This window comes from Pongo pygmaeus, chromosome 19 (genome assembly GCF_028885625.2).
Source record: "Pongo pygmaeus isolate AG05252 chromosome 19, NHGRI_mPonPyg2-v2.0_pri, whole genome shotgun sequence".
Lineage (NCBI taxonomy): Eukaryota > Metazoa > Chordata > Mammalia > Primates > Hominidae > Pongo > Pongo pygmaeus.
In genome coordinates this window covers 43436797-43452501 of record NC_072392.2, presented here as the reverse complement: position 1 = coordinate 43452501, position 15705 = coordinate 43436797, and the positions used below count along the sequence as shown (strand labels likewise).

Sequence of the window (15705 nt, the reverse complement as noted above, 5' to 3'; positions counted from 1 at the left end):
GACCAGGACCAGTTCATGCAGGTCCTACAAAGTTCCAGAAGGTCTTGGAATGCCACACTCAGGCATCTGCACTCAATCTTGCAGGCGTGGGGCAGGAAGCAAAGGAAAAAACGTGATCAGATTTGCATTTCTGAACGATCCTCATTCTGGAAACCATAAGGAGGACAGATTGAAGTGGGTGTGGAGAAACCAAAGACAGGAAAATCAATTAAGAAGCACTGCAATTCAGCAAACGATGAGAACAAAAGGTAATTTAGTTAGTGGCAGTGTGGGTGTAAAGGAAGGAGAAGATTCTAGAGCTGTTTTATTAGTGTTTTTACTATAAAGACATGACTTCCCTTCTTGCTTGTCCAGGGAATTTCTGGCATACCAGCATACCTTAGCAGGAAGCTGAAGCACTGAGTTTCTCCAGCAAATGAGCCGCCCAAGCAGAGCCCTGTTTGTTGTTTGATTTACTAGGACTTGGTGCTTCTCGGGGAGGGGCCCTTTGGCTGGAGATTCCACCCTCAAAGGGCACTCAGCCCACAGGCAGCCCCAGCCCAGCTGTCTCTCACTTCAGTGCTGTGCCTGCCCTGTCTCCCAGACAGAGGGGAACCCTATGCTTGCCAACAGCACAAGCCGCTGCTCCAACAGTACCATCTCCAACTCTTCCCCACACCCGTGGAGGTGGGTCAGACAGAAAGCAATGGGAGAGAGGCAGTGTCTGCCATCATGGCCAGACCCCACAGGGCCCTCTCACATTGGTGTGCGCCACAGAAAGAATGGACCGTCATGTCACTAGGGGTAATTCTGGTCTCATTTGAAACTCAGCCCTGACTCCTACCAGCTAAGGGCCCCATGGGCAATTGAATGTCTGAGCCTTCACTTCCTCTGCTATAAATGAGGGGCAAAGATCAGCCTCAAAAGATCACTGTGAAGACAAAACAATATGACACAGCAGCTGGCTGACTGCGAGCTCCCAGCAAAGATTCCTTCCCATCTTCCTTCGCTGCAATCTTAATCTTAACATCAAAGCTGTGCCTTTGGCAACTGATAGGAAAACCAGGATGGGTGACTGGGGAAGAGTGCAGAAGGAAAGCGTCCAGATGAAGAATCACGATTGTTGATCTGTTAATGTATCTGCAAGCTTCCCATGGAACAAGGAGAGCAACCGGCTGTGAAATGAAGCTCTATGCAAGAGGGCATATCAGCACCCACACCCTTTTAACAATTCACTTGTACCAGAGGCCCAAGGAACACCTCTGGCACCAAACCACCACGCTGAGTTTCAAATGAGACCAGAATTACTCCTAGTGACATGACTGTGTGTTCTTTCTGTGGCGCATACCAATGTGATGATTGTGTACCTTACGGATACTTGGTCGCAGCATCTCATGCTCAGTCACAGCACTACAGAGTTTACGGAGCGCTCTGGCAAGACAGCACCTCGTCTGATCCTCACTGCAAACCAAGGCTCAGAGGTAAAGGCACATGGCCAAGGCTACACACCATCCTATGTTGTGGCGCCAGCTTCACAACCACTGCCCACCCCAACTCCCACCCAGGAAAGCATGATTTGAAATTCTTAGATTAAAACCAAGCACCCCTGAAACACTGAGTCCCACCCAAGGTCACTCCCAGCTGTGACCCCAGGGACCTCTCAGATGCCTCTCAGGGAAGAAAGACCTGACAAGGACATCCACACGCTTTTCCTAAGCGATCTGAGAAGGTCACTGATTAGCCACAGCCATCTCCACTATATAATCTTCAAAGCTCTTTTCCTGAGGGACCATTTTGTCTGGTCAGAGGAAGGAGATATGGGATGTAGGGGACATAAAAATCAGACCTGAAACCCAGGAATAATATTGCAGCAGGGTTTAGGTAACATCAGCTCTGGGAGGGAGAAAGAAGGCAAGACCACCCTCTCTAACAAGCAATGGCTAAAGACAATGCAGTTATCCCCCTAGGCCCTGTGCACCTCAGGCAACACAGCTGTAACTGGACTCACATTACCAGCACTATCATTAGCGGGGGATGAGAAAGGGCTCCGGCGACAGGATGCCGCTGCTGTATAATCCCAGGAATGCCAGCCAGGGGCAGTATAGTGATGGATAGTCAGGTGCTGGGGCCTACAGGCCAACAGACCAGGGTTCAAATCCCAGCTCGGCCACTGACTAGCTGCTTTAACTCAGATTATTTAACCACTCTCTGCCTCAGTTTCCTTTATCTGCAAAATGGGGGAAGAGGGGGATGTCTATTGCTGAAGACATGAGGCCTGCTATAATAGATTAACACTCATTGTCAGCTATCTCTATCATGAAAATTCCAGTCTCTTGTACTCTGAAAGCAGTTAGTCTGACTTGTTTATTGCTTTAAGATTCTTAAACACATTCCTGGATGACTCCATCTACATGGCATGTCCCAAGCTACCCTGGTGTATTCCTTGAAAATGGGCAAACGTAGACAAAGCCAGGCGTGGCTGGAACGCACTCACACTGAAAGGATGGCTTTCCTGGCCCTTACTTTATTCTCAGGAGGTCAAGAGCTGGGCACACCCGAGCCAAACTGTGCAACACGAACCTCTGAGCACAGTCTGTGCAGAAGAGGGAGGCAAACCAGGATTGGTAACAAGATGCACACAGCCTGAAGAAGTAAGCCGAGGAGAGGCCTGGCCCCCAGGCTGCAAGGGGAGCTACTCTCCAGACCTGGATAGCGGTGACACGGCTGAAAAATACACACACACACGCACACACACATACACACGCGTACACACACACACATACACACGCGTGCGCACACACACCTGTCAACCTGGACAAGCTCTAGCTGAACAGAGTGGGGATGCATCTCAAAATAAAGAGAGGCGGTATGCTGCCAAGCTCCCAAGAAATCAACTGACCACCCTTATTGAAGAAATTAGACAATGACAGCTAACTCCAACAAGGGTGACTATCATGCGCTAGACACTGCTTTAAGTGCTTTATGTGTACAGACAGCCCTTAGGATCTGTGGGTTCTGCATCCATAGATTCAATGGCAGATCAGAAATCTTTTTTAAAAAATGAATGGTTGCGGCTGGGCGCGGTGGCTCACACCTGTAATCCCAACACTTTGGGAGGCCGAGGCAGGCAGACCACAGGGTCAAGAGATCGAGACTATTCTGGCCAACATGGTGAAACCCCATCTCTACTAAAAATACAATTAGCTGGGCATGGTGGTGTGCATCTGTAGTCCCAGCTACTCGGGAGGCTGAGGCAGGAGAATCACATGAACCTGGGAGGCAGAGGTTGCAGTGAGCCAAGATTATGCCACTGCACTCCAGCCTGGCGACAGAGTGACACTCCGTCTAAAAACAAAAAAAAAGAATGGTTGCATCTGCATCTGTACTAAGAAGGCTTGAGAATCTGGATTTTGGTATCCTCAGGGGTTCCTGGGACCACTCCCCCGTGGATACCAAGGGACAACTAAATTAACTCACTTAATCCTTGCAACAAACCTGTGAGAGACACCCTAACATAACTATCCCCATTGTACAGAGGCGTAAACTGAGAACGAAGAACAGTCCCACGTCATGCGGCTAGTAAGTGGCAGAGCAAGAAACTGAACCCAGGAAGTTCAGCTGCTCAGCCCATGCTCTTAACCATGGGCTACATTACTTCCTTGAATGAGACTTTTGGGGTGCCTACTGTCCATCAGGCCAATGCTGGGCATCTTGGTACAAATGTTCTCATTTATAAAAAAGGACTCAGAGGGTCAGGAAGCCAATCCAACTTCACCCAGCTGGTATGTGTTAGAGCCAACTTAAACTCATAAGAGGCTGATGCCCCACGCTGCCCCTCCAGGCTTGAGGTGCTGGATCTGACCTTCCACAGTTTGAAGGCTGACCTTTCCCACTGTGCTCCACCAGCAGTGATGCAGATGGAGACATCACTGACCCAGAGCACACGAATCCTGGTTAGGAGCCCCGGGGATGCTCCGCCACCTGATCAGAAGGAGGCCAGAATCTTCCAGAAAGCCTGTTGGAAAAGCAGCGCCTGGGAGAGAGTCCACCAGCTCCAACCTCTTTCCTAGCACAGTCCTCTCCTCCACAGCAGCCTGTAAGCCACATCCTACCCCATCCCACCCGCTGACAAAGAACCAGAGCGAGGGTCTCCTGCTAGTTCTCCAGTCGCAAGGGCTCTCCGTGTTTAGCTTTCTGATGTAACAGCTCGAAGCGGAGATGCATGCACTCACTCTTGCATAAGACCCAATTTCGCTCACACAAACCTCAGGGCAAGTCAGTCTCAAGTGCTGCGGGCTGGAGCACAGGGTGGCCTCACAGAGCAGCCCGTACCTGAAAGTGCTCTGCCGTGCAGGACAGCACATTCCCAAGGAGGCCAGTTCTCCCATAGCCTGTTCCCAGGTGACCCAGCTACCATAACCCTCCAGGTGGAGGATAGCTCACCCGCACCGAGAACAACCAGGCAAACCCCACAGGGCTCTGCATCTCCTGCCCTCTGGCCTTTGCAATTGGCCCCATCTAAGGACCACGTCAACCAGTGAGGATTATTAGCAGGACCAGACCCATCTTGAGATGTCTGAAATGCCTTTAAATTACAAAATCCTTGGATGTTCTAAGATAAGAAGGGCCTAAGGTCATCTCACAGAAATAGATGAAAAACTGATGAGGAAACTGAGGCCCAGAGAGGGACAACGACTTAGTCAAAGTCACACAAAGTAGAAGGCAGTGCCAGGACGGTCTCCAGGTCTCCTGGTTCTGTCCAGCACTCTTTCCCCCATACTGGACGGCAGAAGTCCTGGGTTCAACCTGCTGTGAGCAAGTGGTCTAGCTGTTAACACTGGTTCCCTATTTTTATTTAACAAACAGGGACTGTTTTGAGAAGTGTATAAAATGCTAACTCATTTCATCTGGGGAGGTGGGTGTTATTACTATCCCCACGTGGAGATGAAAGACAGAGAGATAAAGTAACTGTCCAGGGTGGGAGGTGAACCCAGGCAATGTTACTCCACCGTCCAAACCGAAGCCTTGAGTGCCACAGTGGCCTTTGTCACTGCAGCTCCTCAGGGCGCCGCTGGCTATATGCTGAAGTGCTCTCTGGAGCTCAACAGCATGCCCCAAGCCCCAAGCAGCTGCTCAGAGGAGCAGGGCTGAAGCCACCTCCAGCACAGCACACATTTCAGCAGCCCCACAGGAGGGGTTCTCCCCTAACACTCGCCCACACAACACAGGGGCCAGATCTGCCATGACGGATCCGAGTCTGGGACCAGAGAGAAAAAGGACTCAGGTATTCACTATACCCCCTCCAGAGACCTGCAACATGTGACCAGGGCCACCCCCTCAGCTTACTGTCAGGGGAAAAGGTTTGCCAGGCAGCCCCTCCAAAGGCGTGGCCTCCCCGTCACCTGCACCTTCTGTAACCCTGGGCCTGTGAGGCAGAAGGGGGCCGCCCTGCAGTGCCAAGGCCATGACCCAGCAGGCAGGACTCTGCACCTTTGTGCACAGCCTCCTCAAGGCTCAACATCTTGAGCTTTCTTCCTGAAAAAGGAAGCCGTTTCTCAACATATTGCTACACACAGAGACTGAGAAACACAAACCGAGAGGCAAATAGGGCATTGGCCCCAAGGGAGGAGAATGAAGAGGGGAAGGGCTGGTATGGGCCAGTCTGCCTGAGGTAACCAGCCAAAGGGACAAGGAAACGCCCAGCACAAACTTGTCCATCCCAACATTGTTTACAAGAGGGACACAGTGCAAACAACCCAAAGACCCAACAATAGAAGCACAGCTAAGGAGGTGATGGTAAAACCACTTACTAAACTATGACAGAGCCACTGAGCAGGTTTACAAAAACATAGGAAGTTTTTTGTGTTATTTTACTAAGCGACAGGCAGGACAAAAAAATCTACATGATGGATGGCAAGAACTACGTAAGCAAAACCTCGCACACAAAGTCTTTGCCTGGAAAACACAACTGAAAGAAAACACAGCAGAAATGTCCATCTGTGAATGGGCTGATCTGAGTGGGAAGGCTATAGGTAATCATTTTCTTCCTTCTACTTTTCTGTGTTTTCCAAATGTTCTCTAATTACTGTGTACTGATTTTGTAAGGCTATGAATGGTAATAATACATTTTAAAATGTCGCAAGAGGAAAAGGGAGGGTGCTGGTGCTTCTCTTCTAGCAAAGGGAGAAAGGTCCAGGAGCACACGGTAGACGTACTATTTGGAGCAGATCCCTGCTCAGGCCGCCATGCCCAGCCTCACCACTAAGGTCGGCTTTGCTGGTTACTCCGTCTGCCCTGCTGGGTCTTTTTTTTTTTTTTTTTTCTTTTGAGACAGGGTCTCACTCTGTTGCTTAGGCTGGAGTGTGGTGGTGTAATCATGGCTCAGTGTAGCCTCGACCTCCCAGGCTCAAACGATCCTCCCACCTCAGCCTCCTGAGTACCCGGGACCACCGCCACACACAACTACGCCCAACTAATTTTTGTATCTTTTGTGCAGACGGGGTTTCACCATGTTGCCCAGGCTGGTCTCAAACTCCTGGGCTCCAGCGATCCACCCACATCAGCCACCCAAAGTGCTGGGACTGCACCCAGCCCCTGCTGGGTCTTTAGATGGAGCAAAACCTCACTGATTCCAAAGGGAAAGATGTGGAAAGGAAGAGAGCAATTTCATAAGGTGACATTAAACTCATTTTGCTGACGGGTGTGGGGTGGATTGGTTGGTTTGTTAAGAACAGTGTGTGTCCATCTATCCATCCATTCAAGACTATCGAGTACCCACTAGTTACCCAGTATGGTGCCAAGGCCCTGCAAACAATACAGAAATGAATGACCCATCTCCTACCCTAAAGACCTCAGATTCAAGTGGGGGGCCAAAGATATCAAGTTGCAATGCAAAAGTGTCTTTGACAAGGGTTTTCAGATACACACAGGATGTGAGAATTCAGATATGAAAATTAAAGCTTCCAGCTTCAGAGAAAAGACGGGTGTCGGGAAAGAGTTAATGGAAAAGAAGAGCTTTGAATTGGGTCTTGAAGAACGACTGGGGTTGCACAAAGAAGTCAGTTAAACAGGCCAAGGAAATATACATGTTTATCTCAAAGGAAAGTTACCTCTGCCGGCAACCATAACAAACCTCCCACTTTAATAATAAGCAAGGAAATACAAAATGGAAACATATGGGCAGATGTTTGGCAACACTGGCAGAGGGACTCCCCAGTGTGGCTGTGGCAGGAGCATGGCAGGAGCATGGAGTGGCATCGCCCCCCTGGAGGGCAGCAGAGAAACAGGATGATGCAACAGAAGCCTCGCCAGGTGGCCCTTAACCCTTGAGCCAGACTCCACTTCTAGGAATTTATCCTAAAGAAACAATTAAGTGTAAGCATAAGCCTATTCACGGAAGTGTAACTTAAAATAGCCAAACATGGGGAAGTAGGTAACTACATTCTGGTGTGTCAATCACAGAAAACTATGAGGCAAGTTTTTTTTTTTTAAGTCCCTTTTAAGAGTGTACTTAATGATATGAGGCAACGCCCATAATCTTCTAGAAAGTTAACAACTCAAGATAAGAAAACTACATTTGCAGTATGATCTTCACATATCTTTTTTATTTTAATTTAAGGCATTAATTTTCTTTTTTCAACTTTGAGGTCAATTTCTATTTTTATAGCAAAATTAACATCTCAAAATGTAAACGCTGGAAAGTTTTTTTACTTTTTTGTATTTTTAAAGAACGGGTGTCATTTTTATAATCATAAAATGTTATCCAAACTGAAAGAATAATAAATGGAGTTTTTTTTTCCAATAGGTTTTTGGGGAACAGGTTGTGTAAGTTTTGTTTTGGAATTTTTGTGGTTTTTTTTCCAGTAGAGACAGGGTCTCTCTTGTCACCCAGGGTGAAGTGCAGTGGCGTGACCATAGCTCACTGCAACCTCACACTCCCAGGCTCACGCAATCCTCCCACCTCAGCCTCCTGAGTAGCTGGGGTTACAAGTGAACACCACTATACCCAGCTAACTTTTTTTATTTTTTAATTTTTGTAGAGGCAGAGTCTCACCATCTTGCCCAGGCTGGTCTCAAGCTCCTGGGCTCAAGAGATCCTCCTTTCTCAGCCTCCCAAAGCACTGGGATTACAGACGTGAGCCACTGTGCCTGGCCCATAAATGGAGTTTCAATAGGAAGAGAAGAGGGCATCCTTGGCTTAAAAAAACAGCAGGAGCCAAAAGTGAAGAAGTACAGGTCTCTCCTGAGAAGGAGAAAGAACTGAACATCATAGTTAGACAGAGCTGGGCTCACATACTGGATCCACTCTTTTCTAGCGGTGTGACCTTTAACAAATTACTGACCCATCCCTGAGCTTCAGTTTCTTCCAAAGACTAAATGTGTTAAAGACTAAATGTGTTAACTTGGCCAGGCACAGTGGTTCACGCCCGTAATCCCAGCACTTTGGGAGGTTGAGGTGGGCAGATCACCTGAGGTCAGGAGTTTGAGACCAGCCTGGCCAACATGGTGACACCCTCTCTCTACTAAAAATACAAAAATTAGCCAGGCATGGTGGCACGCACCTGTAATCCCAGCTACTCAGGAAGCTAAGGAACAAGAATCGCTTGAACCCCAGTAGGCAGAGGTCGCAGTGAGCTGTGATGGCGCCACTGCACTCCAGCCTTGGCAACAGAGTGAGACTCCATCTCAAAAATAATAAAAAACAAAATAAATGCATTAATTTACACAGAATACCTACTCGATACACTAATTAGGTCACAGCCTTTTCTACTAACCAATAAAACAAATTCCACCCTGGATGACCCACAAGAGGTAGGGATGTTCATTTATGAGACACATAATCAATGTAATAACAGCATTTGGGGAGAGCAAAGAATTACTACATTAAAGACATCGTACAAAGCCTCCCAATTTCAGAAATATTAAACTACGAAATATATCCTAAAATCAAGAAACTATGAAAATTTATGTCTTCTAAAGATACTGCTGACCAGGATAAAACATTTGGTGAAAGCCCAAGATATTACTGTTTTTCTCATGATTCTTACAGTCTGATTTGTGCCCCAAACAAGAAGTCAGGCCGGGCATGGCTCACGCCTGTAATCCCAGCACTTTGCGAGGCCAAGGTGGGTGGATCACTTGAGGTCAGGAGTTCAAGGCCAGCCTGGCCAACATGGTAAAACCCCATCTCTACTAAAAATACAAAAATTAGCCAGGCGTGGTGGCTGGCGCCTGTAGTCCCAGCTACTCGGGAGGCTGAGGCAGAAGAATCGCTTTAACCCGGGAGGCGGAGGTTGCAGTGAGCCAAGATCACGCCATTACACTCTAGCCTAGGTGACAGAGCAAGACTCTGTCTCAAAAAAGAAAAAAAAAAAGAGGGGGGGGCGGGTGTGCCACTGCAGTGTCTCCTTTTGTCATCCAGGCTGGAGTGCAGTGGTGCAAACATGGCTCACTGTAGCCTTGACCTCTTGGGCTCAAGCAGTCCTCCTACCTCAGCCTCCCAAGTAGCTGGGATTACAGGATAGCTGGCGGCCAGGGGAAATATAGTGGAAAATGCAAAACAATGAAATTATAAAACCTGCCAAATACTTCTCAGAAGTAGAAAAGAGCACCCTGCTGGTTTTAGTAGAAACGTACAAATATGTGCTGGAATGTAAGAAAACTGATGTGTGAACTATTGCCCTTAAGCAATCAATGTACCTGCAGGCACTGACCCACGAATGCAACTCTCAGCCGAGCTGTCCCTGCCGGATTTCAAACAGCTGAAGAAGTGCTGGGAGAACATCGAGGCTCAGACTAAAACAATTATGGCCCATGAAAGGAGAGAGAAGGTGAAAGGGAGCGTCAACCCCCTCCTGAGTACCCACGTCCTAGGGAAGGAGATCACCAGCATGCTCCTGGAGCAGCTCTACTTCCTGCAGAGCACTCCCTCCACCCCTTCCCCCGGAGGAGGTAGCCCAAATACCACTCCGACGCCATGGCCCAAGAATCATTTGCTGTTTCAGATAGAGAACTGTGCGATGATAAGAAAGAGTTCATACGTTTTCCAACACGTGAGAGGACCTATCAATCTGAACCCTCGTGTTCAGCTGTCAGAATAACAGCCAACAAAAACTACAGGAGCAAAATCTCTCATGAAGGTGCTTTAAAAAAGATGCATGAGGACTGAACACAATCAACAAATGTCCATCTTACAACTGCAACTGATACAAATGAATGAGGTGCATTGTGGCCAAAATCCAGCAGACAGAGCGAGAGTGTGAGATGGCAGAGGAGGAACACAGGATAAAAATGAAGTTCTCAATAAAGAGAAGATGTATTGGGAAAGAAAACTACAAACTTTTACCAAGGAATGGCCTGTTTCCTCATTTAACTGGCCCTTTCCCAATTCACCCTAAGACTTTGGGGGTGGCTCTCTTGTAATTAATTGTGTTGGCAAAGAATGTCTGGAACATGGACTTGCGGTCAGTAACCTGTAACAGAGCGACAACTAGGAAAATTTGAGTGGTAGTAGTCACTAACTTAAGAATTCCTTCAGGGAAACAGCTGCACCCTTTGTACCCCTTAAGTGGCAAAGAAGCTGTTACTGTCTTCTGAAAATTATCACTGAGTGCTATAATTCTGAATGTAATGTCTCTTAATTAGAATTCATACGAGAGAGAGAGAGAGAGAGAGAGAGAGAGAAAGTTGCAGTTACCGAACAGATCTGGATGCCATAGGGGCAAGGCCCCACCTTCCACGCAAACTGTTCCAAATTGGAAAGGGCTGTTTTCATTCTCCCTATAGCACACCTATATTTCTCCAGTTTGATGTTTAGGGAGAAGATTTACGCAAATGTCTGAAGGGCAAATCTTGCTAGACTACCCGGGGTGTCCTTGGCCCCAACTACCTCATCCTCTTTCAGATGAAGAAGGCACCAGGAACACCAAGGTCAGCTGCCTTAAGATTAAGCAGCTGCAACCTGGAAAAGCTTAAGGTTTAGAGAGAACCTTTGGAAACCTTTGGAACCTTTGGGAAAAAATGCAAACTCAGTGACCAAACTATAAGGGGTGGAGAGCTGTATCCTCTCCTAAATGCCAGGCTTTGGGAAACTCAAGATAAGCCTTCAGAGGAGACCCAGAAGGCTCAGCTCATTCCAGTACTACATATAATCAGCATCTAATCCTTACCATGGTTCTTAGCCATGTGTCAGGCCCTGTTCCAAGCACATTACATGCGGTAACTCATTTATTCTCTCCAGCAAAACTGATGCACAGAGGCAACTTGCCCAAAGCCAGAGCCAGAACCAACCCATGCAGTGCCTTTGTGCAAGGTGAAAGAGTGCATCCCATCCTCTGCACAGACACAGCACAGAACCACAAAAGGCATATTCCTGGCAATAGGGGCAGTCTGGATTTCAGGAACCCTTCACCCCCTTGTGCAGTGCACAACCTGCTTGACTGTACACAGCCCTGTCCAAGTTCACACAGTAAGAGGCGGAGCTGGAATCTGAACCCAGGCCATCCGGCTCCCAGGTCTGCTACCAAGTAACAAGCCGGCACAGTTTCATATTAATAAGTGGTCTGCAAATTAATGCAACTCAAAATATACAGAAGCACTGATGCGGGTGACTGAGAGCACAATTCTGTGTGTCTAGATGATCACATTTTCAGTAACGATGAGACAATGCTCTGACATTTACAACTTCATGGGCATAAGATTTTTTCTTTCTTACCATTTCTAACGGCAATATTTCTAAAATGTGCCCCACTCTTTTTCACCTTACAGCATAATGTAATATAACCCTGCTTGAACTCCACACCACCACTGCCACTCCAGGAACCCAGAGCCCCCTCCCCGCCTTTTCCTGCCGCTCTGCCTGCAGCCTTCTAATCCTGGGTAATCTCTCTTTCTCTGCTCCTGTAATTGCTACTGGAGAAAACTCAATGTGCAGGTGGGTTGGGGACATCCAAAGTCTTAGGTTTTGACCTACTTCCTCTGGCTTAGCAGCTCTTTGACTTGATCCTATCTAATTCCTTGCTCTTCCCCAATTCTTGGGGCAGCATTTCACCAGTTTCATGCTCTACAAGCCCCTTTGCAGAGATACTGGAGGCCACTGGCCTGTACTTGCTGGATTTGCCTATCCTCACCTCCCATCATTACCTCCCTCCTTGGAAAGGGGATGGGGAGGGGAGATCTAGCTGTCCTTCAGCCTCCAAACCTGCATTCAAATCTTTCTGGCCTTAATAAATACTTTCTTTTCAGCTCCCCCTTCTCTCTCTCATTCCCTTCAAGTTCAAAGATCTTGACACATTTCCTCAGCTGTTCAATATTACTCCTCCATTGATCTTAGTCTCTCTACTCCACCAAAACTGCTCTTGCAGAAGCCCCCAGAATCTGTGTTCTCACTCCCACCCTCATCCTGCTTGACCTCACTGGGGCATCTGGCCAGGTGGTCTCTCCTCCCAGACATGCCCACCTCTAGCTTCCCAGTTCTCCTACCTTTCTGACAACTCAGCAGCCTCCTTTCCCAGGACTCCCACAATCACCTACATGCTTATGACTCCCAATTTAGAAAACTCTGAACCCCACTCCTCTCATAAGCTCCAGCCCCAATCTAACCCCCAAATGGACGGCTGGCCTGCATGGGCCAGAGGTACCCAAACTCATTATCTCATCTTTCATCATCTAGTGGTGGCCTCCCACTTTCCACTCTCCTTTCTTCCTAACAGAATGCTGAGGTTGTAGCTGGCCCATTTCCACCCTCCCTCGCAGGCAGGTGTAGCTGTGTGACTAATACCTGGCCAATGACACATAAATGGAAGTGCCACATGGTAATTTCAAAAGGAATATATATAGGACACATCCTTCTCCAGTTCATTCATCCTGCTCCCTGGAAAGCTGATGTGAAAGCTGGAGCTCCAGCAGCCATCTAGGAACATAAGGACAAGGAATGGCAGAAGGGTGAGCTGGAAGGTTCCTGAGTTCCTAATGACTTTGTAGACCCACCACACCGACATTGGGTTACCTACATCCAGACTTCTTTTATGTGTGAGAAAAATTAACTTGCTTGAGTTCCTGTTATTTGAACTCCATTTTATCTAATATCCCCTCCAAATTGGTCATGTCTTGCAAGACAAGGAACTTGGTCAATAACATCAACATTCACTATCTGGAAGCCTCCAGCTATTTATTTGCCAACTTTCCCCATTAGACTGCAAGCAACTTGATGGCAGCAACATGTCTCTCATTTTCTAAATAATTCAAACACACAAAAATGGTATTTTTCCTTTTTTTTTTTTTTTTTAACCTTACAGAAATGGTATCATTACTACAGATATTCTGCAACCTTTCTACCAACGTTTTTCTTAAATGTAGTCAGGCTGATTCATGTAAGTCAGATGGAACTGGTGAAAAGTACTACACTGTGTAAACCATCATTTATTGATATATCTCCTGGCTAATAGGCTTTTAGTTTCCTTCTAGTTTTTCATCATCACCAAAAATGCTACAACGTACATCTATTTCTCCTTGAGCACTTGCATGCTAGTTTTTCCAGTACAGACACTAGAAGTAAAATTTTTGGCTATAGGGTTTGTGTATCCCTAACTTCACCACATCTAGTCAAGTTCTCTTGAGAGTAGTTGTACCAATTGACACTCCCCAGGGCCCTGTGTGAGAGAGGAGGCCCCTCCCCATGCTGTATTTCTAAACTGCCAGTTTCTACCTAACATGATGGTAGCAGGATCCTTTTTTTCTTTCTTAGTACCCTGAACTAGCTACAGCAGAAACACAGGAATCCCCTGAGCTACTCTTCCCAAAATGTTGTCTGGCTGCTGCCTGAGGACAGGCCACCCTGCAAAAAGCAACCTAGCTGGGCAGCCAGCATTCAGAGCGGTGCACCCATTGTTCTCTATCTATGGTGTCTCCTCTTGCAAGACAGATAGAGACTTTCCCTCATTGCAAACTTGCTGGGGGGTTGGTGGATTAGTCCTCTGCATTCACCACCCCTCAAATTATTTCATATCCAGCCTACTCACTCAAGCCCTCTCCAATACCAACCAGAAAAGGACAATGTGAAGGTGTTTGTCCCACCACAAAGCCCTCCGACTTTTCCCTGGAGCTCTCAGGCAGGCTGCTGAAAAGAACATCTCATCTCTGCTGGAAAGAAACACCTCATCTCTGGTGGTGGCTCATGAGCATCTCCTGATAAAGGAAAATCCCAGGCAGAGAGAGGGGCCAAGTTGTTTATTTCCAAACACAAGCCAGATTCCAGATGTGACATGTATACTGGATCCACTCACTGCAAAGGCGAGCTGGGCGGGAGGGCCACAGGGAGCGGGGGCCGAAGCTGTGTGGAGGATCGCGTGGTTGTTTAGTTTTAAGTAAGCCAGTATTCCTAGGATCAAGTTCATAGCCCCTTCTCAGTCCTGTTTTTCCTGACTCTGCCTGTCTATGGATTTTTCATGTGAACTTGCCCCAAGTGCAAAGGGTAGTTGCCTTGACCCAGTTAAACCAGGGGCTCAGAGAGACACTCCACCGGGCTCAAGGCTCGGGGTCTGGTATCCACCTTTCCACTCCACAACATTTATTGAAAGCTTGCTCTGGCCAGGTACCAGTGTATAACAATGGCTGTAACAAAAACTCAGCCATTACCCAGAACCTGCCCTCTGAGAACTCATGGCCTAGAAAATAAATACTTGTGATGTCATGTGAAAAGATGTGATGGTAAATATGTGCAAGACAAAGGAAAGAACAGAGAAAGTAAACCTAACTAAGCCTGGTCTCCCTAGCAGCATGGGTGATGAGCAGACATTTTTACCATCAACATCATAATTCCAACTGCCTGCCTTTCCCATAGCCATGAGAGTGTGGATTAACAGGGCAACAGACAGTGCTTTGGGAGCTCAGACGTCAGGAGACCTGGTTCTAACCCACCTGCCTCCATCAGAGTAGCCTTTGCAGGCCAGGTGTGGTGGCTTACACCTGCAATCCCCATGCTTTGAGAGCCTGAGGCAGGTGGGTCACTTGAGCCTAGGGAGTTTGAGACCAGCCTGGGCAACACAGTGAGACCCCATCTCTACAAAAAATTGAAAAACTAGCCAGGCATGGTGGCTCATGTCTGTGATCCTAGCTACTCAAGAGGCTGAGTCAAGAGGCTTGCCTGAGCCCAGGAAGTCGGGGCGCCAGTGAGCTACTGCACTCCAACCTGGGCAATGGAGCTAGACCCTGTTTAAAAAAAAAAAAAAAAAAAAAGGAATGGCCTTTGTCAACTCACCGTCCTCGTGGGTAAACTGAAGGGTGGAACAAGCAACTCCTGAGCAGTGCTTTCAGCTCAGGTATCCTAACTAGGGGCTTTCCACCCTCCCTGTGTATCAGAATCACTTGGAGCAGGTATACATATAGAGATGCCTGGGCCAATTCCCACCCCAGAGGTACTAAGTCAGCTGGCCCAGGGCTGTGCTCCTGATATGGATGTGTTTTAAAAGCACCCATGATTCAAACATGAGGACAGGGTTCAGAACCACGGTGCTGAACAAACTTCCTGCTGGTGACAGCCACCAGTGCTTGAGGACCGGGCTCCCATTCCACAGACTGCCCAAGGCAGGAAGCGAACCCAAGGCCAAACAGCCCATAGTGCCTGCTGTCTGCTCACAGGAATACAATGATTTCAGGAAGATTCCAGTTACGCCAACTGGCAAACAGGGAATCACATGTCTCCCGCACCCTCCAGCTACCTGCTCTCAG

The 15705-nt window shown here is 47.7% G+C and overlaps 1 protein-coding gene and 1 pseudogene across 7 annotated transcripts in view; one reads left to right on the top strand and one right to left on the bottom strand.

Annotated features, from left to right (window-relative positions):
• The window catches only part of KSR1 (kinase suppressor of ras 1), a 169862-nt gene that overhangs the window by 89771 nt on the left and 64386 nt on the right, over positions 1-15705 (bottom strand). The gene's annotated exons all lie outside the window — the stretch shown is intronic.
• On the top strand, positions 9532-10580 carry LOC129018291 (myb/SANT-like DNA-binding domain-containing protein 3; annotated as a pseudogene).